Source organism: Canis lupus, chromosome 11, assembly GCF_011100685.1.
Source record: "Canis lupus familiaris isolate Mischka breed German Shepherd chromosome 11, alternate assembly UU_Cfam_GSD_1.0, whole genome shotgun sequence".
Classification (NCBI taxonomy): domain Eukaryota; kingdom Metazoa; phylum Chordata; class Mammalia; order Carnivora; family Canidae; genus Canis; species Canis lupus.
The window spans coordinates 10,553,202-10,579,043 of record NC_049232.1 but is presented as its reverse complement, the minus strand read 5'-3'; the positions used below and the strand labels follow the sequence as shown (position 1 = coordinate 10,579,043).

Genomic DNA, 25,842 nt, shown 5'->3' with positions numbered 1-25,842 from the left:
AAATTTGAAGAGAACAAAAGAAGAGAAAGTGATAGATAAGTGAAATAATGAAGATAAATGTAATTAAAGTTGAAGAGAATAAACTTAATTCAAAGAAAATTAGACATTTTTTTTTCCTGATCTGTACATCTCCACCCTTCAACTGCCCAGCCTCAGTCTAATTCACTCTGTAAACTACCAGTGGAGCTATCTTGCCCCCAAAGAAAGTTTGATAATGTCACAACTTTTGAAAATCCTTTACGGGCTCACCACAGACTTCAGCAGATAAAGCACTGCTTACAGTTGAGTATACTCAAAAAATAAAGACTTATAATTGTTTTTATCATTTATTCTTGATGGATTTTACTCTTAAGAAGTTTGGGGAAAGTTGATTTTCCTATTTATGGTTTAAAATAATTCACGGCTTGAGGCAATCAGCATGAATTTTAAAAGAATTTGAATGAGACCAGGCATCCATACTTCAATGCCCAATATCTCACAGGAACTGGCAGTTTGATTCCCAGCTGGATTATTTTCATGTACAACATCTTAATTTTCAGGGGCTGAAATCATGCGTGACAAACTAATTTTCTTGATTATGTTACAGGATACTTTGAGGACTACCAAGAGAGACTGCAGACAGTAAATCAATTTAAGTGTGCAGAACAAAATAGAAGCTGGTTTCGGATCATAGTTTGGACATAAAACTAATGACCTATTCTTTTAATTATCAAAAATAATTTATTTTAGGTTGTTGGGAGTTCCAGTTTGAGATGGTAACAGAGGAGGATCCCAGGCTCACCCCTTCTCACAGACATACTGAATCTGAAGCCACCTATGGAACAACTTTCTCTGACAAAACCTAAGAATTAGGCAAGTCTTCCTTACCAGGCTAAGGAGAGAAGCCTACATCCAAGTAGAGAAAAGAGACTGCGACCCAACCTCTGTAAACCCCAACCCCGTGCACGGTGATCCAGTCAGAAGGGAACCGAGTATGGTTGCCTAGTCAGTTATTTGTATATGCAGTGATGAAAATTCCGAGCAGACCTCTGGGGGGCCTTATTGAAAATTCCTTAGGCATGATAGTGGTCTTTTTAAAAAATCAGTCTAATTTTCATCTTCTTCTGGAGCAGATGTCTAGAAAAAGAACTTAGGGAAAATCCTTACTGATATAGTACCCAAACTTTCTGGTTTCCAGCAATGTCTACATATATTAAAAGTAACTCTGGATAGTTAGTATAACTAGAATATTAACATAACCCTTGACAAGAAAGTCATGATGAAAAATCATTTCTTCTTCGGAGCTTAGGAAATAGCACAATTTTTTACCATATTAATATTTTAAAATTCAGTCTTTCATTTGTTTTGAGTTAATATGACAAAAGCTTTCCAATTAACCACAGGAAACTTATTTTCCAGGCAATGAAAATCGAATTGAATAAGCAACTACAAATAATACAAACAACACATTTATTTAGAAAAATAAACTGAAAATGCTGTTTAGTACATTTTCCCATGAAGCATAAATAGATAAATGGCTATAAAAAACTGTTATATGTCAAATACAAATTACAAATGATTTATTTAATTAAGAGAACAAATAAATGTTCAACACAAATGTGTGGTGTACAGTTCACTGTATCTGACTTCTTGGCTGTTAATGATATAAAATGATCTTCACTAAAACAAACTTTGGATCCTTTCTTCATTCATTTGACCACACTTAAGTTCTTTCCTTATTATTCCATAGCTATTTTTAAATCTGAGAGGTCTATATTTTAGAAGATACAGAAGAAAGAGAAAGCAATGTCTGAGAATTCTTAAATGTTTCCTTCCTCGACTCTTGCATGTAACTGCTTGTGGCCTCAAAACTCATGGGACCATCTGTGCAAATAACAACACACATCATTACCCTGAATGGAAGTGACAGTGCAAATATTAGAAGTGCATTGAAAAGTAATCAGGAAGAACTGGCCTCCCCCCCTCCCCTTAACCAATATGGGGTGAAGGAGTGAATGCACAAACTTTTCTAGCAATCAACAACAATGCTATTACTCCATTATGGCTTTGAGGGTGTGCACAGGACAGCAAACATCCTCCCTGCAAACAGCAACATTGTGTCCTAACGCTGTTCATTCCTGCCATTCCCTTCTGTTCAGTTTTCTTTTTGTCTACATATTTTGAAAGGCTGAATAAATCTGGCTAGAGATAAGTCCTATCTCTATATATTCACCTTCCCATGTGATAAATCAATTTTCTAGCTTAATTGCTGAATATAAATTTTCTTGGGATCATATCTGGGAATATCGTTTCCAAGGTGAAATAAAATGGATTTTGTTTGTTTTTGTTGTTGTTGTTGATATTGTTGGCTTGCTCGTTTAGTCTTTTTCTTTCATTTATTTTTAAAATCTTCTTAGTAATTTCAGAGTGAAGAGATTTAAGGCTGTGGCTTTTTTTTTTTTTTTTTTTGGCCCCCAGGGCTCTGCTCATGGCTGTCAAACTAGAGGCAGATGATTTTATGCAGACCATATCAGTGATCTTTTGTGCTCCAAAGTTGAAGGATTTGCTGCTCTATGATGGACAAGTTCCTGGTTACTTCAAAATTAGATCAGGCCTCAAGAAGTCATAATGATGATCTGAAGTGAGAAAAATGAGCCGACATGCCTCCAAATAAAGACATTCCTTCCAACCTGAAGGACCTGTCAATGGAAAAAAAGCAAAAAACAAAAGATTGGTTGAAGTAGTAAACAAAGTTTAACAAAAACAAATTACTAATGAGGCAATCATCTGTTAATAGTATGCATTACTTAAAATTATTTCATCATCAAGGAATTTAAGTGCCCAAATTCTTCTCTTATCTCTGGTGGTTTTTAAACAACAGATAAATTTGTCCACTTATAAATGTACTAAGTTCTCAAGATATTTAGTAAATTTTCAGACTATAAACTTTTTATATATACCACCCTTAAAAAATATTTTATCAAGAAATCACTTTAAGGTAATCTTTTATGCAATCTGTATAATCTAAATGTATTAACAAATTGTCAAAATGATATCCTTTTCCTTGATGTAACAGAGCTGCCAAAGAACTAGTCTTTTTTTTACTTCATGAATTCTATACTTTCAAACTAGCACTAAAAAATAATTTAAATCCATATTTGTAATTAACAAATATATTGTTTTGATTTTTTTTAAATTTTTATTTATTTGTGATAGTCACAGAGAGAGAGAGAGAATGAGGCAGAGACACAGTCAGAGGGAGAAGCAGGCTCCATGCACCGGGAGCCCGACGTGGGATTTGATCCCAGGTCTCCAGGATCGTGCCCTGGGCCAAAGGCAGGCGCCAAACCGCTGTGCCACCCAGGGATCCCAAATATATTGTTTTGAAAACAAAAAGAAAGAAATGTAACTAACTCTCATGCTGCCCACTCACTATCAAAGACGCTTAGCATCACTTAATGTGAGCATGTCTATGGTCTTTTCTTTAAGTTACCATGTCATAGAGAATATTTATGCAATGACTTACTATTAATAGGTCTAGAAATTATTAAAATAAACCTGGTACCATAATCAGGATTAACAAATTGTTTAAAAAGTCAGAAATGGAGAGTAATGGCTCTATGTATATTTTTAATCTCTTAAAGCATATCTGAGAACCCCTTGTCTTAATCCTTTCATTGGGGGATAGGTGAACCCCAAATGCATGATGCTTTCTCCAATACAGAACCACAAACATACATAGACAAGAGAATAAATCATTTAGTCCTTTGGTGACAAACTCAGTCATTATCATTCTATTAGGTTAATTGTAATTATTTTTCATTGTATTATTCTCAACTACCAAAACAAAGTCCTAGTACTAAATAACTTAGGCTCCCTGCCTGGAGCCTGCTTCTCCCTCTGCCTGTGTCTCTGCCTCTCTCTCTGTGTGTCTATCATAAATAAATAAATAAATCTTTAAAAAAACAAGCAAAAATGTATATTCCCTACCCACTGTTTACTAGGCATTGCTCTAGGAACCACGGACACAAAAATGTAATCTGCTCGCCAAGGATATGAGTATCAAGAAGGTATCAAGAAGGTAAGGAGACACAGAAATATTCATGGTATAAGCAGACTTTTGCCATTACATATGAAATAAAGAATGAGCATAGTAGTAGAACCCTACAAAGATGGCATTTGAAGTGAGACATGAGGAATAGGTTGGAGTTTGCAAAAGTAATACGTTGCTATTAGTTATGAAATAAGGATATTTCAGAGGGAAACATATGGGCAACGGTGGGGGAGTGCCTTCGATATTGTGTAGCTAAAACTGAAAGGAGAAAATATAGTTGCTTCTGGAGAGGCTGGCAGGGACCAAGGTGTCCTTTTATACTCTGTAAAAAAAGTTTTAGATTTTTATCCCAAACGTAATGGGAACTATTGAAGAATTTCCATAAAGAGAGTGGCCGCAGGAAAAGTGTAGAGTATTGGAGGAAGGAGGGGAGGGCCTACATACCGCAGACATTCACAGCGAAGGAATGACAAACCCATCAGCTAAAAGCAATAACTCACAATTTCAGTTGCAGACACTTCCTTAGTGGCATATTGAAGAGAGCCAAAATAACCCATTCTCAATTAAATTAAGGGAAACTTTCATTCAATTTTCATCTATTTAAGATAAGAGCAACCGTTATTTGTGAAGCTTTTCCTGTTCCACCACATTGTGGAGGTATCTCATAGAAGCAGACATTTGCCTTTCAGTCCTCAGTGACCATACATTAAAAGCAGAGACTAAAATCTTTCCGCCAGCAGACGTGTATACCCGCTGATTGAATTCTAAGATTGGGTATTAGCGGAATACATTGAAGTCATACTGAGCTTTGAAGATTTGTTCCAGTTTTCCCGGCCTCTCCCAGTGTGGCATCAGATATCACATTCAATCGCTTAACCTCAGTCTCAAATGTTGTTTCCTACAAAAGAAAAGCCCCAAATAACTTTGCATGTATAATTTGCAAATTTAAAAATTTCATGAACTTTTATTATTATAGGTTTTAAAGTAGAAAACAAACAGTTTTAAATCTCTGCATTCTTTTCCTTGGATGCTTGCTTCAAATACAGAGACGTCATATAGTGTCACAACTGTACAATTTAAATACATTTACTCAGTGTTGAGACAATGAAACATAATCACACACACCAAGATCTTGTAGAGCTAACAATGACTTGAAGCACTTGTGGAAATGCTTTATGACCCATTCTTCAGATCAGTGGGTTAATTGCTTATTTCTGCTCAAAAAGGCTTTGCTTAAAACTAATTAAAATTTTCTTCACTTTTTGGATGGAATAGGTCAATGTTTTCAAGCACTTCATCATTTTTTTTATTCCTATAAATTTTTCCAGACCCAAACATGATATATAAAATATGAGTGATACTAGATAATTTTTAGGCTTTGAGTTATTAAATGTCAAATTAATTATTTTATAGAAGTAGCACCTTAAGTGACAGAGCATTTCAATGCAATAAGGACAGCATGATTTTAAAATGTCGAAAACACCATGCAAAGCTAAGGAAAAGCTAAAAATATTACAAAAAGCTTGTCCAAACAGAAGAGTCTCATAATTCTATATTTATTTGGACCTTGATGTAATTTTTATAATTCTCTTCTTTATAATCTATATTTATTAAATATAAATACAAAAATGTGTATTACATTGCATATTGTTATGAAATGTGTATTTTATAAAACAAATACGTATATCTAAGTATATATTATTTTAAAATATACATAATTGAAAATATTTTTAACTATAGGACAATGTGTCATGTGTATGCTGCATTTTAAGAGGTAAAAATGATGAAAATCATTTTCAAGAAAATCTGTCTGATTTCCCATTAAACTAATAGCAGCAAGATGTGTTCATTTAACTTAGTTAAATGAAAATGTATGCCATACCTACTATAAGTCAGGCATTATGCCAAGCACGGAAATGTAAGGATAAACAATTAGATTTCTATTATATCTAAACATGTAGCTAATATTTCATACTTTATTTAATTGTTATATTAAGCCATGAGGTCAAATTTCCTACAATTTACCAGATGAGAAAATTCTGACTCTGGCAAGATTAAGTCAAGGTCAACCTTACCACCTGCAAACCAAAGTCACTATCCCCCAAACCATTCATTTGACGCTGTAACCACGGAGATGACTATTTGTGACAGATAGTATGGCTCATATAGACTAAAATATTTACTACCTGGCCATTTACAGAAAATTTTGTCACTCCTGGTTGAATCTACCTATCTAATTTGTTATAAAATTACTTACCAATCTAATCTTTTATTTTTCCAAGTGGATCACCAATCATTTTGACAGGGTATATTAAATTACCTCTATTTTGCTATACTTTAATATGCTATTCTTACCATATAGAAATTCACATACCCACATGATTGTATGTGGTATATTTCTGGAACCTGGAAACTCACTTCATCTCATTTTAGGTTCAAGTCTTTTATTTTAGCAAAATTTAAAATTCTGTGGAACAACACTGCATTTGTAGAATAATCGGGACAACTGGTATCTGAACAATATTAAGGAATCATATCACAAATATGAGAGACTGTCACATTTATATAGACCTTCATTTTATTTTTTTAATGATTTATTTATTTGAGGGAGAGAGAGACAGAAGGAGGAGGGAGGGACAGAGGGAAAGAATCTTCAGACTTACTGATGAGTGTGGAGCCCAACTAGGGACTCAAGATTATGATCTAAGCAGAAAGCAAGAGTCAGATGCTTAAGCAACTGAACCACCAGGTACCCCTGGACCTTCATTTTAGAGCTCTCAAAAGTTTTATTATTTTCTTCATAGATATCTTTCACATTGTTAGAATTATTCTAATAGCTTTTATTGCTATTTGGATGAAATAGTTTTTAAAAATTATATTTTGTATGTCTTTATCACTGATACACAGGTATATATTGAATTTTAAAATATTCTTTTTTTTATTTTTTTTTATTTTTTTTTTAATTTTTATTTATTTATGATAGTCATCAGAGAGAGAGAGAGAGGCAGAGACACAGGCAGAGGGAGAAGCAGGCTCCATGCACCGGGAGCCCGACGTGGGATTCGATCCCGGGTCTCCAGGATCGTGCCCCGGGCCAAAGGCAAGCGCCAAACCGCTGCGCCACCCAGGGATCCCGAATTTTAAAATATTCTTAAGTTTATGTCACTTTCTTATTTGTTCTTGTCTAATAGGTTTTTAACTATTGTTTTGGATTACCTAGATTGGTAATCATATTGTCCATAAATATTGATGCTATCATCTTTCTTTTTCAAAATTTACACATTGTCGGGGATCACTGGGTGGCTCAGTGGTTTAGCGCCTGCCTTCGGCCCAGGGCGTGATCCTGGAGTCCCGGGATCGAGTCCCACATCGGGCTCCCAGCATGGAGCCTGCTTCTGCCTCTGCTTGTGTCTCTGCTTCTCTCTCTCTCTCTCTCTCTCTCTGTATCTCTCATGAATAAATAAATAAAATCTTAAAAAAAAATAGACATTGTGTGGTCTTTACCTTTGTCTTACTTCATTGTTTAGTCTCTCCAGTACAATGTTGAACAGTGCCAGTGATTTAAGAATGATGGATGGTTCATAAAATCATTTCAGTATGATATCTTATTTGAGTGGAAAAGTTTTGGCTATTTTTCATTTTCTTCTTTTGGTATTGGTTGTTTAAATTCTTCTTAAAGCAAATTAGGTTATTTACATTTTTTAAACATAAATTTAATGGTTTTATCCATACTTAAACATAGAAGTCTCTTAAATGTTCTTCTTTCTGATTCCTAAAGTCACTCCCTTGTTTCTTTTCTATTTTTTGTTTCTTCTTAATGTTTGAGTACTATAGGCTGAATATGTGCCCCCACAATTCATGGGTTGAAACCTAATCCTTGATGTGATAGTGGCTGGAGGTGGGGGATTTGGACAGGTGAGTAAATCATGAGAGTAGAACCTCATGAATGGGATTAGTGCCCTTATAAAACGGAGTCCACAGATCTCCTTCTCCCTTTCTGCTATTAAAGAATACAAGTAGAAGAAGGCAATCTAGAAGCCAGAAGTGGGCTTCCACCAGACATTGAATCTGCCAGTGTCTTGATCTTGCACTTTCTAGGCTCCAAAACTGTGAGAAATAAATGTTGCTTAAGCCACCCAATCTATAGTATTTTTGTTATAGTGGCTCTACAGACTCAGACATATGGGGGAAATCTATTTTGACATTCTTTTCCAAATAAAATAATTTTAAAAGTCAAGTTTTCATTTTTTTTCCATGGATTTGATCATTTTTATATAGTAATTTGATTTTTATCTTTTTAGTTTTCCTTGTCTACTTTAAGATCTTGATATTCTTTTTTCATTTTTTTAAGCTGAACATATAGCTGTCATTTTGAAATTTTTTGCATTTTTTTGTGTTTATTTGAAGAAAGCCTGTTTGGTAATCCACATTCCCAAATATTTATGTTTCCTAATGTGAATAAAGGGATAGCAAAACATTTTCTCCTTCTTTGAAAAGAAAAATGACATTGAGTTAACTTTCTAGCTCTGTTTCCATAGAAACCTGATACTGGTAGAATGTCAGCCGCATTACTAGGCAACATTGCTTATAATAAAAATAAATCCTGATTTGTAAACTGCATCTGGTCTGGGGGTACTGAATGACTATAAATATCTCCTGGGATTTCTTGAGTGTGGTGCATTCACGTAACTGGTCATGTTCTTTGCTTACAGACTATTTTAACAGATGTTGATTACTATTCTGGACATGGTAAGTATTAGCCAGGGTAGATCTCACACCTACCGATGATTTCAAACTCTCCCAGCTGAGCTGTCATTTTGCATGGTTGGAGAAAGACTTTAGACCTTGACCTTTGTGGGAACTCTCATGTTGGAGTATCAGTGGATACTGCCCTACTGCCATGATTTGTATCCTTCTAATGAAACCATTGTTAAGTGTGACCTATTGGGGTCATGAGACTGTTCAATTGAGCCTATGACTACTAAGAGTGGGTGTTATATATATGGAGATTCTTTTTTATTTATGCACATATCAAAATGTTGTTGGATTCATATTCTGAGAAGTGAAGAGGACTAAGAGTGGTCAAGAAGGAGGTACGGGGAAGAATGTACATTGCCTAAAACCTGTAATGGGACTTGAAGGTGTTAGTAACACCTGAGGCGCCTGCAAATGGTGCCAATAATATCCTACCTGTACCTAGGAAGTCTAGTGAAAGAGAGAATTTTGAATAAGAGACCTAGTATCTCTCCCTCAGAAAGAATTAACAAAACTAAATAAAATGTGATAGTAGAAGAAGTTTGGCAGAGTTTCCTTAAGATGGGAAAAAAGTTTCAAAGAATTTTCAATGACAAAAATTGTATTTAATCTGGTTCTTAAAAGATAGGGAGGTATTATGTTACCAGTTTGAAAAAAATTGTAGGCTAAACACTCTTGGTAGTCAGATTAAAAAGGCCCAGGTGCGTTTTTAAAAACATCATGTGGGGATGCCTGGATGGCTCAGATGGTTAAGCATCTGACTCTTAATTTTGGCTCGGGTCATGATCTCAGGGTTGTGAGATCAAGCCCTGCATCTGGCTCCATGCTCTGTGGGGAGTCAGCTTGAGATTTTCTCCCTCCCTTTGCCCCTCTCTGTGTTCACTCGCTCTCTTTGTCTCGCTCAAATAAGTAAGTCTTTATAAACATATAAATAAAAACATCATGTGCTATTTTCTTTCATCCATTCAGTGAATTTGCATGCCCATGTATTGGCTCCAAGTTATAGCAAGCTCGTTTTAGTTTTTTTTTTTTTTAAGATTTTATTTATTTATTCATGAGAGACACACACACAGAGAGAGAGACAGACAGACAGACAGACAGAGACACAGGCAAAGGGAGAAGCAAGCTCCATGCAGGGAGCCTGATGTGGGACTTGATCCCGGGACTCCAGGATCACACCCTAGGCCGAAGGCAGGTGCTAAACCGCTGAGCCACCCAGGGATCCCCTTGTTTTAGTTCTGATATGTATAGAATTTAATACATACATAATTGAATTAGGAAAAAGCCATTATGGATGCACTTCATTGTAATCTTTAAGTTCTATTAGACATTTAGCTACTTTGGAAAAACATTTCATTTCATGCTTCACAAATTATGAATATTGAGAAAATCATCTTGAAAATAATTATTTTAATATGAAGAAAAGGACAATGCTAATTCTAGCATGGTGCTCTACATTGACTTCTTGTCATGAGTTATCTATGACATTTTCTAGAATATAAGGGAGACTCCCTGGTAGCAGCTCTGCTTCCCTGAGCCCAGGATCAGGGCAGACACTGCCTGAGGAATTTGTACGTTCATGAACAAGACACGCACAGAACAAACCTGTATGTTGCACTTGCTGCACTGAGAATATTTATAAGTGCACACGTGTCTATTTATAAGTGCACATGTGTCACAAAGCAACAGTCTAGAGAGATGATACGCAAGTGTTTAAAGCCAGATGGTCCTTTTCTAAAATGAGAAGCTGATACCTTGAAATATCATGCACCTTAGACTTACCCCTCTAATCTGAGCTAGCGCATCAGACAATGACATTCAACAACATGAGTTTCAAATTATCAAGGCCAACTACAAAATGTACAGGGTCTGGTGAAAAATTAAAAGCAGAGACCTGTTCAAAAGGCAGGAAAAAGACTTCATTCTTTCTTACCTAATCACTCTGTTTTTTTTTTTTTTATTTGTTCTTTAATGTCATGCTCTTTTGGGCAGAGGTTGAGTGGAGACCCCCACAAACCTCTGGGGCTCCACCCTGCAACTCAGAACACAATACCTGGCTGCCAGTGTTGGCCTTCATGGAGAGAGAGTGGCAGTGATCTCTTGATATATAAGAGGAAGTGGGTGGCCAGGAGCTCATTTATGTGGGTGGCAAAGGTGAAATGAAGCATGAGGAAAAGCTTCAAGCCCCTCAAGGCATTCTTCATTACATGGGACTTCACTTATAAAACACAAACCTAAAGATAAAAATATCAAATCCTTAGCTGCAGAGCATTAAACCCCCATAAAGTGGGGGGGGGGGCGTGTGGATGCAGTGGGGGCTACTTAAAGACAGGATCTTAAGCAACAGTACGGGTCATACATCCCTGAAGATGAGCCCGCAAGTCTGTCCCAAACAGACTTCCATCTTCCCTACCCCAAATCTTTTTTTTTTTAAAGATTTTATTTATTTATTTATTCCTGAGAGGTACAGAGAGAGAGGCAAAGACATAGGCAGAGGGAGAAGCAGGCTCCATGCAGGAAGCCCGATGTGGGACTCAATCCTGGGATTCCGGGATCACGCCCTGAGCCAAAGGCAAATGCTCAACCATTGAGCCACCCAGGCATCCCCCTCCCCCAAATCTTTACAGTGAAATTTGAAATAACCCCAACCACATGTCCAGTTTTGCCCAATCCTACACTCTGTTGTGTTCGGTCAATTTAGAACATTCAAAAGTATATTTCAGTCATATAAAAGTAATTACAGAAGAACAATGTATATGAACTATCAGGAGTAACATCAAAATCAGTTTAAGGAATGCCTTAAGATATTTTTGTGCCAGATCAATATTTCTATTCATTTTTGTAGGTAAATTACAAGTGTCCACTTGTTAAGATTTTGATAGGTAGAAAAAAAGAGTATGTATCTACTATGTAATACTATGTAAGTCAGCCCTGCAAACTTTACTCTCTAAAAGGATTCTAAAAAAAAAAAAGAAAAATAAATAAAAGGATTCTAAAAAAGTTTGTAAAGTCCATCTATGATATATAAACACCTGAAAAATTAATTTGGTGAAATTCTCTAAGAAAATAAACTATAGATGTAAATAAAACATAGAATTTCTCTTATCCATGGAGCATCTGCATTCACCCAGCAAAAACTTATTATCTTAACCTGTACCTTTATTTTGTTTTACATATTGATATGTCCATACAGAATCATATCATTTTGAAAAAAGGGTATTTGTCAATTATTTTGCCAATTTTAATTCAGTTAAAATAAATTTAATGACAATTTTTAATAATGATGGAAATTATATTTTATGAAGAATGTTATATATAACAGTATAGTTACTCTGTGCTAATATTTCAAGAAATCATTAATACATTTATAATTTCAATATATTTAAAATATAATTATTTCAATTTCAATATAAATTTTAATATTTCAGGGATGTCTTAATGGCTCAGTGGTTGAGTGTCTGCTTTTGGCTCATGATAGTAATTACCCCAGTGTTTTGGGATAGAGTCCGGCATCAGGCTCCCTGCAGGAAGCCTGCTTCTCCCTCTGCCTATGTCTTTGCCTCTATGTGTTTCATGAGTAAATAAATACAATCTTTTTTTTAAAAAAAAGGAAAGATTAATATTTTGATATAGTGATATCAAAAAAGACTATAAAAAGTGTATCTTAGGAGCCTAGCTTAGATTTGTTTTGGGATATTTTGTCAATCTTTTGAAAAATTTTATTACTAATAAATATTATGGTTAAATATCATAATTAAAGTCTTCCATAGAGGAGTAAATGATGAGAAAAATGTTGCTCTTCTCTATCCTTTTATATTCCCAGTTGAAAATATTTCTTTGAGGAATATTTTTCAGAAATCTTTCTCTACTTCTCATATTAGGCACATAACCACCAAATTTGTCAATAACATCACCACCTTATTAAGTAAAGATTCCAATTTGCACTTATAAAATATTCCTTCCACAAGATACATGTAATATATGCTTGTTTGCTTCATTCATTCATTCATTCATTCATCATCTGTTCATCTGTTTATCTGTCCATTCATTTATCTGCATTATGTACAATCCTGTGGTATTTCATTAGCATGGATAATGTTGAACCCCTTATTGCCAAACATCCCTACTGATCAATAAGCAAATTCCTGTAAATCCTAAGTACAGTGCCTGGTATGATGTTATGGCTTCAGGGTCTGGAGCACAACTCCACAGTAGTTACAAGGCTCTAAACAGTTTCTGAGACTCAGTTTCCTTATTTGTTGAAGAAGAAGAGGAGGGAGAAAAGACATTAATATTTACTTCCCAGTGTTCATGAACAAAGTAAATGAAAACACACAAAAAATGATTTTGTGGTGATTGTATATTTCCTTTTTACAAACAGAAACATAAATACATTGGGGAGGGGTACATAATTCCACAGGAGTACTGAACAAGCCACTTGAGAATCAGATTCTTAAAAAAGATCTCAAGGCTAATTGGCGTATGTTGACAGAACTGCCAAATCTTGTATCCCATCTCCTACCACTGAAGGAGGCCACCAGAGTGGATTTGTCAAGAAATAAAAAACAGAATCAAAATAAACATCTTGCCCTTTCTTCCGCTGTTATTAACAATATCAGCATTGGCCATTTTTGCAACTGGAGCTATAAATACTTTCTAATATTTAATTACATGAGGGCAATATAATACATAGTGTTCATAGTACTGAAATGTAAATTAAGCACTAAAGGAACCGATTTAGGGAAACAGTCACCAGGTTGCTTTTTTTCCCCATGAATACAGACAAGCACACCAAATGAGGACATTTACTTTATTACGTGAGGAAATTGTTGGTGGGTGTGGGGAGTAGAGCTCAGTTATATAAAATTGTGGCTGTTTACTTACCCTAGTTCCCTTGGCCTTCACCAGTGGTGTTTAGAGAACAGTTTTCTGTTTTTATTTATTTTCTAAAAAATCTCAGCATTCATTTCGTTTTCATTCCAGTAAGCTAAGCAGGAATTTTGCTCATGCTAATGGCTGTGAATTGTCTTGTCTAAAGCCAAACATGTTTTTGACAACCCCTTCTTCCTAAATCCCTTTTTTCCTGCCCCTCCTTTTAATTTCCTTTTTATTCACTGATGTGTGCTGCTCAGAGAAACAGTTGCAGCCAAACAGGAGAGCACTGTGAAGTGAATGGCTATGATATCTATCCCTCCTTTTGGCAAAACTCCTTTGTGTAACTGCATGAAAGCCTACCGAAGCTAATGTTAACCCAGACGCTTTCTACTGAGTTCCATTGGAAATGAGGCATGCTAGAAGAATGGAATTATTTGTTCATGGTGCAATGAGAGTACCTTCAATCAAAACAAAATTAAAATGCTAACATTGCTCCCTCCTCCTTGGTTAAACATTTCTGTCAAACCACATTCATTTTAGGTTTTTAATTTATTACATGAAACAAATGATAACAATGCTTCCCCCTCTAATATTCACCAATGTTTTTCAACGATTAAATTCTGTAGACAAGAAATAAAATGCTGCTCTCATCTTTATGAAATGGCATTTCTTTCTTCCTCTGGCTTTTAAATAAATGATCAGATGCCTTCCATGAATTAGCAAGCTGGACTTTATGGGTTGCCTTTTTTTTTATTAGCCTAATATAATCAGGTTAACTAGTCTTCCCTGCCCAAGCAGAGGCAGGGTTAGAAGTCAAGGACAGGAGGTCAGCCATGACAAATCTGCTGAATAAAGTAATGTTATAGTCTGGAAAGGAATCAAGGATTCTTTTTTGTCATTAAGTCTCTAAAGCAACTGGACTTGGAAAAACATCTATTCGCCTATGCCAAGAGACCATCTCTATTCACCATGTCCTTTTCAAAACCATTGTACTCAAAAGGAATTGGAAACAAAACAAAAGACAGTCTACTAAATTTTATATTTCTTCTTCCAAAATGCCTTTTATTTTAGGCTTACATGGCTGAATATTGTAAGCTCAAGGAGAGGAAAGAAGTCTACATCAACTACAATAGACTGGTATTTCTGGAAAATCTGTTAAATGTCACATAAGAAGGTCTCTTATAATGGCTTTGTTTTACTGAATGGGAGTGAGATAATACTTTAAGTTTAATGGGCAGGTGTCTAGGATATTTTTTACTTAACCTGAGGAAGGGTCAATTTCCTGCCACCTTTTCTTCAATCTTGCCACCATTATGAACTAGAAAATATGAGTGTCCATATTTAAATTTTCACACAGCCAAGAGAAAGAAGATTACCCTTGTAAATAAGACAAATAACTGAATGACAAGCAGTTTTTACTGCCGTTAAACTTGAAATTAATCGGAGAGCCATCGCAGGTTCTGTAACAACATTTGCCATGATACTTCTAGAATACAATTCATGACATATCACTTTAAAAGAAGCAAACTATACTACCAAAGTCCTACCACCGGGTTATATTCAGAATTCAGTAACTTCAATCACAGCCAAACCAAAAATAGTCTCAGTGACTCTCAAGGCACTTTTAGTTCACGTAGGGCCCATCCTATTTTATTTCCACAACAATGTGCCATTAGACAACCCCTATGATTTCTACATCTTCAATTTCACATTATCAATGGAATTGTTACTTTAATTTAACCCCAGAAATCAGTGTGCCTCTGGATATAACGGATTAGAGGAAGGGGCATCCTCTCAGTAAGGCCTTAGGGTACATACAATTAGAAGCTAGAAGCTTTGGGACTTTTGGTGTAAATAAAAACAACACCTTGCATTTCAATAGCCTCTAGGAACATCTCTTTATTAAATTACAGGGCAATGTTTCTCATCCTTTGCAGTACTAACATTTTGTTCTACATAATAGTTTTTGGAGGGGCAGGAAGCCATCCTGGATATTGTAGCATATTTATCCACAATCCTGGATTTAGGTCATTAATGTCTTAATCAAAAACTTAAATGGCATTACTTTGTTCATTCATTCAACTTCAAACTTGTGAACCCTGCAACTATCTGCAATGCAGCTACTGCATATACCTTTTATTCATAGGAAGAAATGTGGTTAGAAAACAGCAACACTTGCCCTATACAAAAACAATATTCTGAACTTCTAATAACAGTATTTTAGAAAGCTAAAACACAAGTTGCAAAATTTAGAGCTGAGAGTGAATTTTTTCATTTCATTCCCCCCATGAATTCAGAATCTATTGTTTAGCCTGACCACCAAAGACAATTTTTTTGTCCAAGATGGTCCAGTCCTGAGCAAAGTCTTGCATTTACATAGTTGTTGTCTATCCAATTACAGAAAAGTATGTTGGAAATGCACCTACATGCACGAACTGCTCAAGGCACTTAGAAAGCAAAGGTGAATAAGATAGTCAAGTAAGAACCAAATGAATTTTGAGCAGACATAAGAGAAAAAATGAACTCTGCTTGAAGGAAGTGGAAAAGGTTTCCAAGCCAGCTTCCTTAGGAAGGACAAATAAAGTTTCAACAAGAAGGATAAACATTCAGGCAAAGCAGGGATGGAGTCAGAAGAGCACACGTCCAGGGACACGGAGAAATCAGTGCACTTAGAGCCTTGCCCACGGACCAGGGAGCAGGAGCAGAAGACAAAACCAGAGAGGATAGATGTTATCACATAGGTAATATAGGAAGACCGTCAATGTTTCTAACTGGAAAGTGATCTGGTTCGATCTGAAAGATAAAAAGATGGCTGTGCAGGTGTGTGGAGGATGAATGGAGAGTAGAGCCTGAATCAGAGAGTTAGGAGTCTACCATTAATGCAGTATTTCAGCTGAAAGAGAATGAGATACTGAATGGACAAAAACAGCATTAGGGATTGGGATGAGGGAATGGGCTTGTGCAGTATTTAGGATCTAGATGGAAAGACCATGAAAAATGATTGGAGTGGGAAGGAAAGAGGTGAGGGAGATTTTTCTTTATTGTTTACTGGTATGATGACTTGGGTGGATGCAGGTACAGGGGAAACATATTAACTGGAGAGGATAAACTATTATCCCAAACACCAAAACAACATGTACCACAAAGGATATTTAATATATTCAAGTGGAAATTATAGGAATATTGGTTAAAATGGGAAATCTGTGTTCTTAAATCTCAAGCTCTTCAAAACAAACTGTATTTGCTGATATGACTTCTACTAATTAAAGAGGATCATATTGGGAATCTTTAAACTTTATTTCTGTAAGTATCATGCCTTAAAAATAGTAAGGTTAGAGAATGTGCAGGGAACTAGCCTGAAAGGGCAGCGTGTCTCATTGGAGTGAAGATAATGACTGATTAATTTACTAGAATCCTTTGGCATTCTAAATAAATACAGTGGCTGGCTTTGTGAAGTCACAAATCCCTTAGAGCATCAGATAAAAGTTACAGACTTGACGCATTAAAAATAAGCAGATTTACACATAAAGAACGTTTTTCTTATGAATTCAAGATGACTTTCCATAACACGCATTGCAAGGACCTTAGCTTCAGAGCTCTTGGTTTAGGGGTGGACATATTTAATCATAGATCAGTATTACTTTAAAAAAAGTCAAATATATATTTAGAAGTATCTCTTCAGTAATAGGAAGTATTCTCTTTTCCAAATAAACTCCTATAAATCAGGATTTCACAATTCAGTACTGTTGACATTTGGGTTGGGCAATTAATTCTTTGTTGTGGACTGGGAAGGGGAAATTCGGTCAAGCACTGTAAAAACGGTTAGTAGCATTGTTAACCTTTACCCATTAGGTGCCATTAAGACTGCAAATATCTCTAGACATTGTCAAATGTCTCCTGGGAGGCAAAATGGCCCCATTTGAGAACCATCCATACAGGCAATGACTTTTATCTTCATAAAACTCCCACATAAGAGATAAAGTTAGGTATTCTCTTTGTGAAGAAAAATATTTTCATAGTAAGCTTTCCTAGAACAGATTACAAAGTTAGTAAGAAACTAAGACCAGTATTCAGATCCCCTGTTTTGGGGGGGGGGGCATCTCTTCATCTTTTTCATACATTCCCAGTCTTACTGTAGGAATAAAAATTATCTCCTCTTCAGAGATGGTAAGAATTACACAACAAAGTCATAACAAGTTGTTGTCTTCTATCAATTTAATTTCTTCTTTCTTTTTAATAAACTTCCTCTATAAGAAATTAAACACCCCAACTTAATAAAGAAATTGGTATTTTCATAGCAGCAAGAAATGCATCTACTCAAAAATAAATGAAACATTATAAAAACTAGTTAGTAACAGAATATATTACCATCTGCAGCACGAGCAAATCTGTATTCTTATGGTAAATCTTACTTTATTTAGTTCTATAATGGGGAATCTGCAAGTTATGCACAAGTTATGGAATATATTGGCAACAGATATAAAAATCTGCTAATACCCATACACAGAGATACTGATATTTTAGTATAAATGCTGCATTATCCTTCTTTGCCATTTCTTTGTCCCTAGTCTGTAAAACTACTCATTTTGTCTCTCCCTTTATCATCATTTTTATTTCTTTTTACTTATTTGTCTGTGTGCTAATATCTGTATTAGCTCTTTACATCCATTACCTTGTCTCCTTATAATATTCTCCATTTTTTTTCTGGGGGACACTTTCCCCCCAACTCCTTGTCAACATGTTTTAGGCAGTCTGATTGTATTGAGTGGTAGCTTCTGAAAAACTTTTAAACAGAAAGCTGGTACACACTTTTGTCTGAATTTTTCTTCCTTTGTTCCATCCAGCTGCCAAGAATGTAGATTTGATGGCCAGAGTTCTTGCTGCCAGTTTGTACAATTAGTATGAATTGGCTATGTCAGAGATGGCCAAGAGAGATGCCTAATAGAAACACAGTCCTCGAGGGCTTTGTTAATGAGAGCTGCCATATCAGCCCTGATCTGCCTCAAGACTTCCATGTAAGAAACAAACTTGTAATTTATCTTTTTAACAGCACTGTGATTTGGGGACTCTTACTCACTTAGGAACTGAATCTTAATAGATACAGGTGAACATCCATTCTAATCTCAAGATGGAGCATGTGACCTGAGACTAAACCAAAGAGCCTATCACATCCCTAGGTTTTAGGGGAACTCATGCACTAAAATAATATTCTACATAAAATCTATGTAAAATAGTATATTTGTAGCTATCTCAAGAAACTTAATTTGCTATAAAAATTTGGTGAATGAAGTACAGAGATACTGTTATTCTGACAAAAGGTCTTAGTATGTTTTGGTTTAAATATCAAAATCTAAATGAGCTTGGGCCAAGTCTTCCTTCATGGAAGGACTGCATATGGTTTCAAGGGATGGCACTGAATAACGTCAGGATTGTGCAATTAAAACAAATATTTAGGCAATCATGAACATTCTTTTTGCAGGCATTGAAAACTATAATTAACATAGTCTGATGCAATTCTAACAAATTCTGGGATTCATGATTTGTAGAAAACTATGATATTTGGTGCCTAACTGCATGACACATTTTGTGACAAAGTATTACCGATCAAGCTAAATAATCTTCATTCAAGCTGGCACTCAATCCTTCTGGGTCTCTTGCACAAATGTCACAATCACAGTGTCTTCTGCTTGGTTAGTGAGAAAGAGAATAAAGAAGTTAGAAGCTTGTAAGGCTTCTAACAAAATTTAAAAAGTAAAAATAAAAATAGTAATAATAATAATGACAGGAAATGTTAGTTTTATTATTAACAATCTTCAATTCTCAGTTATTAAGTGCAGCTCAAACAATTTATCGAGCCATTGGAGTGCTACTAAAAAATACATAGGGAATGTCTGATTGGTAGATTTCAAATAATCATTACTGAGAGTCATAAAGATATTTGACCAATACTGAATTGTGCATGCCCTATCTCAGGAAATATTGTATATATTCCAGATAGAGCAGTAAGCAAAACAGACAGAAGTCTTTACAATTTAATGATGGGATCAATGGGAAAGGAGCTAAGTCCGATTTTAGGGGAGCTGGGTAAGGGTGAGGAGAGGAGGAAGCAGAAATATGCTTTTCTGAAGAGAAGAATGCTAATCTCTTTGGTTTTGACCAGTTAAAGGGAAGGAAGAAGAAACAGTGCTTCGATGCCTCTAAAGGTGAGAGAGTATTACATTTTGGGCAAAATTGTATCACATTGTATGACTGAAGCTTAGGCTCTACAAATAGGCCAGAACGGAGTACAACGGCAGACAACCATGTGAATTTTCCACCTTATTTAAATCTGAAAAGATTTATCCAAATCCAGAAAAAAGATAGGGCAACTGCAAGATGTTTCTATGCTTGTTTTCAATATTAACCTTAATTTTGAACTAATGCATCATTAATGAAAATCCTTGGAAATACGAACGACATAAAGAATCATAAAATAACATACTTCTGACACACAGAGGTATCCAGTATTTCAGCTCTAGCATATCTTATTCCAGTCCTTAAAACCTTTTCCTTAGTTGAACTAATTTTCAAGGTAGAATATTTTTATGACATGATACCAAAAAATGACCGTAACATTATTTAATGGCCACATAATAATTTAAGGTAAAGCTAAGTTCCTGCTCATTTTTAAAATTAATGTATATAGTTCCTTACCATAAAAAAACTAACAAATATATTTGTTATATATAATATATATATATTATATATATAATATATCCTATATTGGATATTTTATTTTTTCTGAAAGGTAACAAAGGCTTTTTTTTAAGATTTTATTTATTTATTCATGAGACAGAGAGAGAGAGAGAGAGTGAGAGAGAGAGCTGGACACAGGCAGAGGGAGAAGCAGGCTCCATGCAGGGAGCCCAACATAAGACTCAATCCTGGGTCTCCAGGATCACATCCTGGGCTGAAGGCAGCACTAAACCACTGAGCCACCTGGGCTGCCCGGATATAGGATTTTATACCAAAGCAAATATACTTAGAGACTGCAAAAAGTGTGCTCTTTTGACATTATCCCAGGACATGCTTTGAAAAAACAAAATAGGAAATGATCCAATAACAATTAAGTTTGTGAAATAATGCATATAATATTTTTTCGCCATGGAGAGTCTTTTAACAAAACAGCATTGAGATTTTGATAATCATGCCTCAAGGAAAACTAGTTGGATTTTCTTTGCCTTTCCTTTAATTACTTTATGACAAAACACTCTTTATATACTTGCTATTTATCTAAGTATGACATACTCCCCAGAATACTGTATTAAAGAACCAAAAAAAGAAAAAAAAGCAAACTAAGATGAAGTAAAAATTACTTAGGATATTTTAAATATCCCAATAAAAGTATATTCTATAGACCTCTTAAAATATTTTTCTAGAAATAATGCATGCTAATATTAAAAAATGCAAACAAGACAGGGGCCCCTGGGTGGCTCAGTCAATTATGTGTCCAACTCTTGGTTTTGGCTCAGGCCATGATCTCAGGGTAGTGATATTGAGCTCTGCATGGGCCTCTCAGTCTGTGCAGTGGGAGTGGAGCCTGCTTACTAGTCTCTGTCTCCTTTTCCCTCTGTCCCCTGCTCATGAATGCATGCAGCTCTCTCCCTCTCATAAAAAAAAAAAAAGAAAAAAGCAAACATGACACACAATCAGAATTGCATTTCTTCAACATATCCTAAGTTCTGTCATAAGAAATCACCATCATTAACATCTGAGGAACACTATATGTACCATCTCCAACTCACATATGCAGATATAAGGGCAGGTAAGAAGATAGATAAATAGATCAATAATAGAGTTATAGATAAGTAGATGGCATTTAAATTTTGCATTGGGTGGTATTCTATATTTAAGAAGTATTCTAATTAACCTAATTTAACAGAAGCAATACATACTTCGTGTAACCTAAACAAATTGGTAAGTTGCAAGTCAATGTTTCTTAAACACATAAAATATTTCATAAATCCCTATAAAGTTAGGATCAAATTTAGATACAAACTGAGTTTTAAGTCTTTTTTCTAAGTAGGCTTCACACTCAGCATGGAGCCCAATGCAGGGCTTGAACTCACAACCCTGAGATCAAGACCTGAGCTGAAATCAAGAGTGGGATTCTTAACCAAATGAGCCACCCAGCACCCTAAGAGTTCCAAGTCTTTTTAAAACTACATAATTAGACTTCAAAAATATACATTTCCTAATTGCAATAAAAGATGAAGGAATTAGCTTGCTTCAACTTCTTTCTACTTTAACTAGATTACAAAGTATTGGAATGAATTTTTCTTGAGATCAGTATGGTACTTCATTGGGCAGATTATACACTCTATTTCAAGGAAAATTTCCCCTTACATCTTTGAATATTTTTGTGTTCCACATATTCAAAACTCCAATTATACTTCCTCTCCTTGACTATTTCCACCTATAGTCTTTTTTATGTCTTTATTGGCTTTCTTCATAAGTAATTTCCTCAAGCCTATATAGTGGGTTTTCTATTATTTCTGTTTTTATTTTATTTTTATAATATTGTTATCACTCTCTTTGTAAAGAGAGGTTTATTTATTTATTTATTTATTTATTTATTTATTTATTTATTGTAATTGCTTTGCAATTTGAGGAATGATTTATCTGAAATCCTGTTTTCCCTTCACAGGTAAATTCTTCCATAATGTATGCTACGTATATTTTACTTCTTTTATAGTTTCTATTCATAAAGCCACATGTTTTACTCTCCTCCCTCCATTGTGGGTTATCTTTAAAAGATGGCAGTCTGTACACTAAAAACTGTCAAATGAGTAGATAAGGGAACAAGAAAGGGAATGAGCTCTAACTTGGAATGATATTGATTGGAATATCCTTTTACCAAGTCTGATATTTCTTTTTGGTACAAACCAATCCCCCTTCCACACGCCTCCGAGAGTAGGTGTTGAAGCAGTAGTGAGTTGGTGGAGCTTATAGTAAATCTCCTTGAGACACAGCACTTCATGTTGAGACCTGGTGACAGATGCTTCCTCTCCTTTGTTCATTCCTCTTGACATTCAGGACTCTCCTTGGCAGAGAAGGTTCAGCTTTGGAAAATGGTTTTTGTTGGGTTTCTTCTGCAGCATCATATTTACTGCCAAGTTGTGAGACTGAATTAAATTTCCACGAGGATGTGTTTGGATGCTGTAGTGGCCCATCCTAGAGCTCAGATCTTCTCACCACACTATAAATATGATGAGGTAAGTTTCTTTTTTATGGATGCATTGTGCTGCTTCATTTCGCAGGTAGTGGCCAGAACCACTCGCAGCATGTTTGGGCTGTGGCACAATATTGCCTCATAGGGAGCACTGGTCATCAATAGATTTTGAAGGAGGAATAGAAGATTTAAAAGCTCTCTATTCTGACATTCATAACTGGAAAAATGATTTTATGCTTATAATCTTTAAAATATTGCAGGTGTATTTAAGGTGTGTATGCAAGGATATGCAAGGATACTTTAGGTATTATCAGAAAGGATTCAAGTCTATTTGTTTATTCTTAACTTAGCTAACATTTCTAACATCCTTAGTCTGTACCATGAACTACATGAATTACCAGAAAATGCAGAAACGAACTCTTCATGTTGTGATCATGGGGCTCACAAATCCAGTAACAAGACAAATACAGATAAATAAGCAAATAAAATGCAGTGTGTGTGTGTGTGTGTGTGTGTTTCTAGGCCACACATACTCCAATAGAGGTAAAAGAACTCAGGGAAGGGAGCAAATGACTTGTTTAGCATTACAAAGAGAAGCAGATATCTGAATTGTGGCTTAAAATGTTGATGGTAATTTATGAAGCAGAGGTGGGCAGGGGGAGCTCATGAGAAAACCGTGTGCACAAAGAAAGGCAGGAAGTCCTAAGATCTCTCCATTTGTTGTGGGGCAGCAAGCACCACTTTGTTTCTAGAAGACAGGGTCCATGTAAGAGGGACACAGGTGAGTTTGGATAGGTAGGCTTGCTGGGGACAAGATCATTAAGGACTTTGAGTTTTACCCATAAAGAAATAGGGGATAATGCAGGACATCATTTTGAGATTCCAACGAACTATGAGATGCAAGACTGACCCATTCCATCATACAGTCTTTCTCAAGATTGGATGCTAATTTCCTAATTCTGCAGTTTCTAAATAACATATCATCACAGCTTCACCTCTATCCTGCCAGGCATACCTACTCATACTGAACAACTCTATTATATCTTAATGCTACTCAGATACCATAATATGAAAGGATTTCTATTCCATTATTTCATTAGCCTCACAGCAATATATAAATTATCCCTACTCAAGACCACAGTGGTAGGCAATGTCTGAACAATGTCTGTTCTTGAACTGTTTTATTACTCTTAGGTTAAGTTTGCCAAATATGTGTTCCTTTCCAACATTCTTCAGGTTTAATAGAAGTCCTAAGAAATGTAATTTGCAAACAGCTCTTACTGCAATCATTTCATTTCTTCCAAATAATTTTGCAAACATTTATTTCTTGTAATTTCCTGCTCATAAAATCCCAGGTGGATTTGGTAGATGAAGTCTATTCTTTTCTCCATACCTATTAAACCAGGACTATGAGTTCTTGAGGGTTAGGTTTTTGCTTCAGCTTCTCCAAGTGTTCAATCAGAGAGAGAATCAGAAAGTTGCTAAATTCAATTTATTCTTTTGCAAAATTATGGATAGTTTCCAAGGAGTGAGAGAATAAGCAAATGGTGGCCAAAATATTTTGGAGAAATCCCAGGATGAGCAGAATGTGAGTAAAGTGTAAAAAAAAAAAAAAAAAAAAAAAGTAAAAATAAGCAGTATTAAGGAAAGATTTAGTAATTTTACAATACCTCGCCCTGGTTCTTTAAAAGTTTTTCTACAATGATATTGTGTGACTCTACTCTTCTGCAAAGACTCATCTATGTCTATTGGAAACAAAAATATGGGAAAATTTATTGTATAGAGTGGAAATCACATATTGTATGATTTCATTTCTAAGAAATGCCAAAATGAAAGAAATCCATGGAAATCAAAAGTAAATTGGCAGTTGTTTAGGGTTAGGAATGATACTGGGGTGGGGTGAGAAGTGACTTTTAATGGTATGGAGTTTCTTTTGAGGGTAATAAAATATTCTAAAATTAAATTGTGGTAATGGCTGCATAATTTGTTGAATATACTAAAAACTACTGGTTGTATGCTTCAAAATGGTGGTTTTCATGGGCTGTGAATCCTCTCAATACAGTCGCTTTTCAGAAAGTAGATGGCAAGAATCCAATTGTGATTTTTTTAATGCAAAGGATATATGAATTTTTCTAATGCAAAGGACATATACAAGAGGGGTGACACAATCGGATACAATGAGAACTGGGCTCAAGATGCCATATTGACTATTCCTTTTCCTTCTGTTTCTCTGAATAGTTCCTTTCTGATGACAAATTGCATCCAGTGACATCACAAGATTGTTAGGCTATTTTCAATCCCCCTTTGTGATTTGACCATTGTGAAAAAAGAAACTTCTAAACCCTGTGAAATCAAAACTATTTCTGGATATTCAGGGAGGTAAGACTGCTGAATTTAGAACTCAGATGACCAACATCTTCAAATCTTCAAATTTGAGGGCAAGAGGGTAGATCACAGTGTATTTGTGACCCTTTTCTTCACGTCCTTTCGGATACTACCCTTCCCTAGAAATGGAGTTTACATTGTTTTGGTGACTGTCAAGAACTGTGTCTGAAGAAGTTGTGAAATATACATTTTCTTACTGAAGAGTATCATCAGCACAGAACTTTGTGAGAGTCTGCTGTTTGAGCTGGCCGTCAGAAAACATGTTGCTCACTCCCCCAACACTAGGAGGCATCACAGGTCAACCATGTCTCTCAAGTACCTGCAATTTGGACTAAGATATGTTGCCCTGATAACAACGGAAGTCTCAGGGGCTTGAAGGTAGGGGTTTCAGCAGTCTAAAGAAGTGAAGGCTAGGTTTTAACCCTTTTCAGTGATATGCTCCTAATTCTTGCTATGGTCACGTTGAATTGTTGTTATCCAATCTTGATCACCTATTCCCAAAATATGAGCAAATGTGAGGTGATTAAATTGAAGAATAGTTACATAGATATTTTGTTTAATCAGTAGCTTTCACATCACCTTT

The 25,842-nt window shown here is 35.4% G+C and overlaps 2 long non-coding RNA genes across 2 annotated transcripts; one reads left to right on the top strand and one right to left on the bottom strand.

The window, feature by feature from the left end:
• Window positions 1-2,429: 2,429 nt before the first annotated feature.
• LOC119873865 lies at window positions 2,430-4,931 on the bottom strand. The gene is made up of 2 exons (XR_005366566.1): window positions 4,836-4,931; window positions 2,430-2,678 (listed from the first exon to the last, which is right to left on the bottom strand). It is a non-coding gene; the product is annotated as an uncharacterized LOC119873865 (long non-coding RNA).
• A 3,737-nt stretch (window positions 4,932-8,668) lies between these two features.
• Window positions 8,669-25,621, top strand: LOC119873864. Its single transcript, XR_005366565.1, has 4 exons — window positions 8,669-8,782; window positions 18,508-18,678; window positions 22,739-22,917; window positions 25,113-25,621. It is a non-coding gene; the product is annotated as an uncharacterized LOC119873864 (long non-coding RNA).
• Window positions 25,622-25,842: the final 221 nt, after the last annotated feature.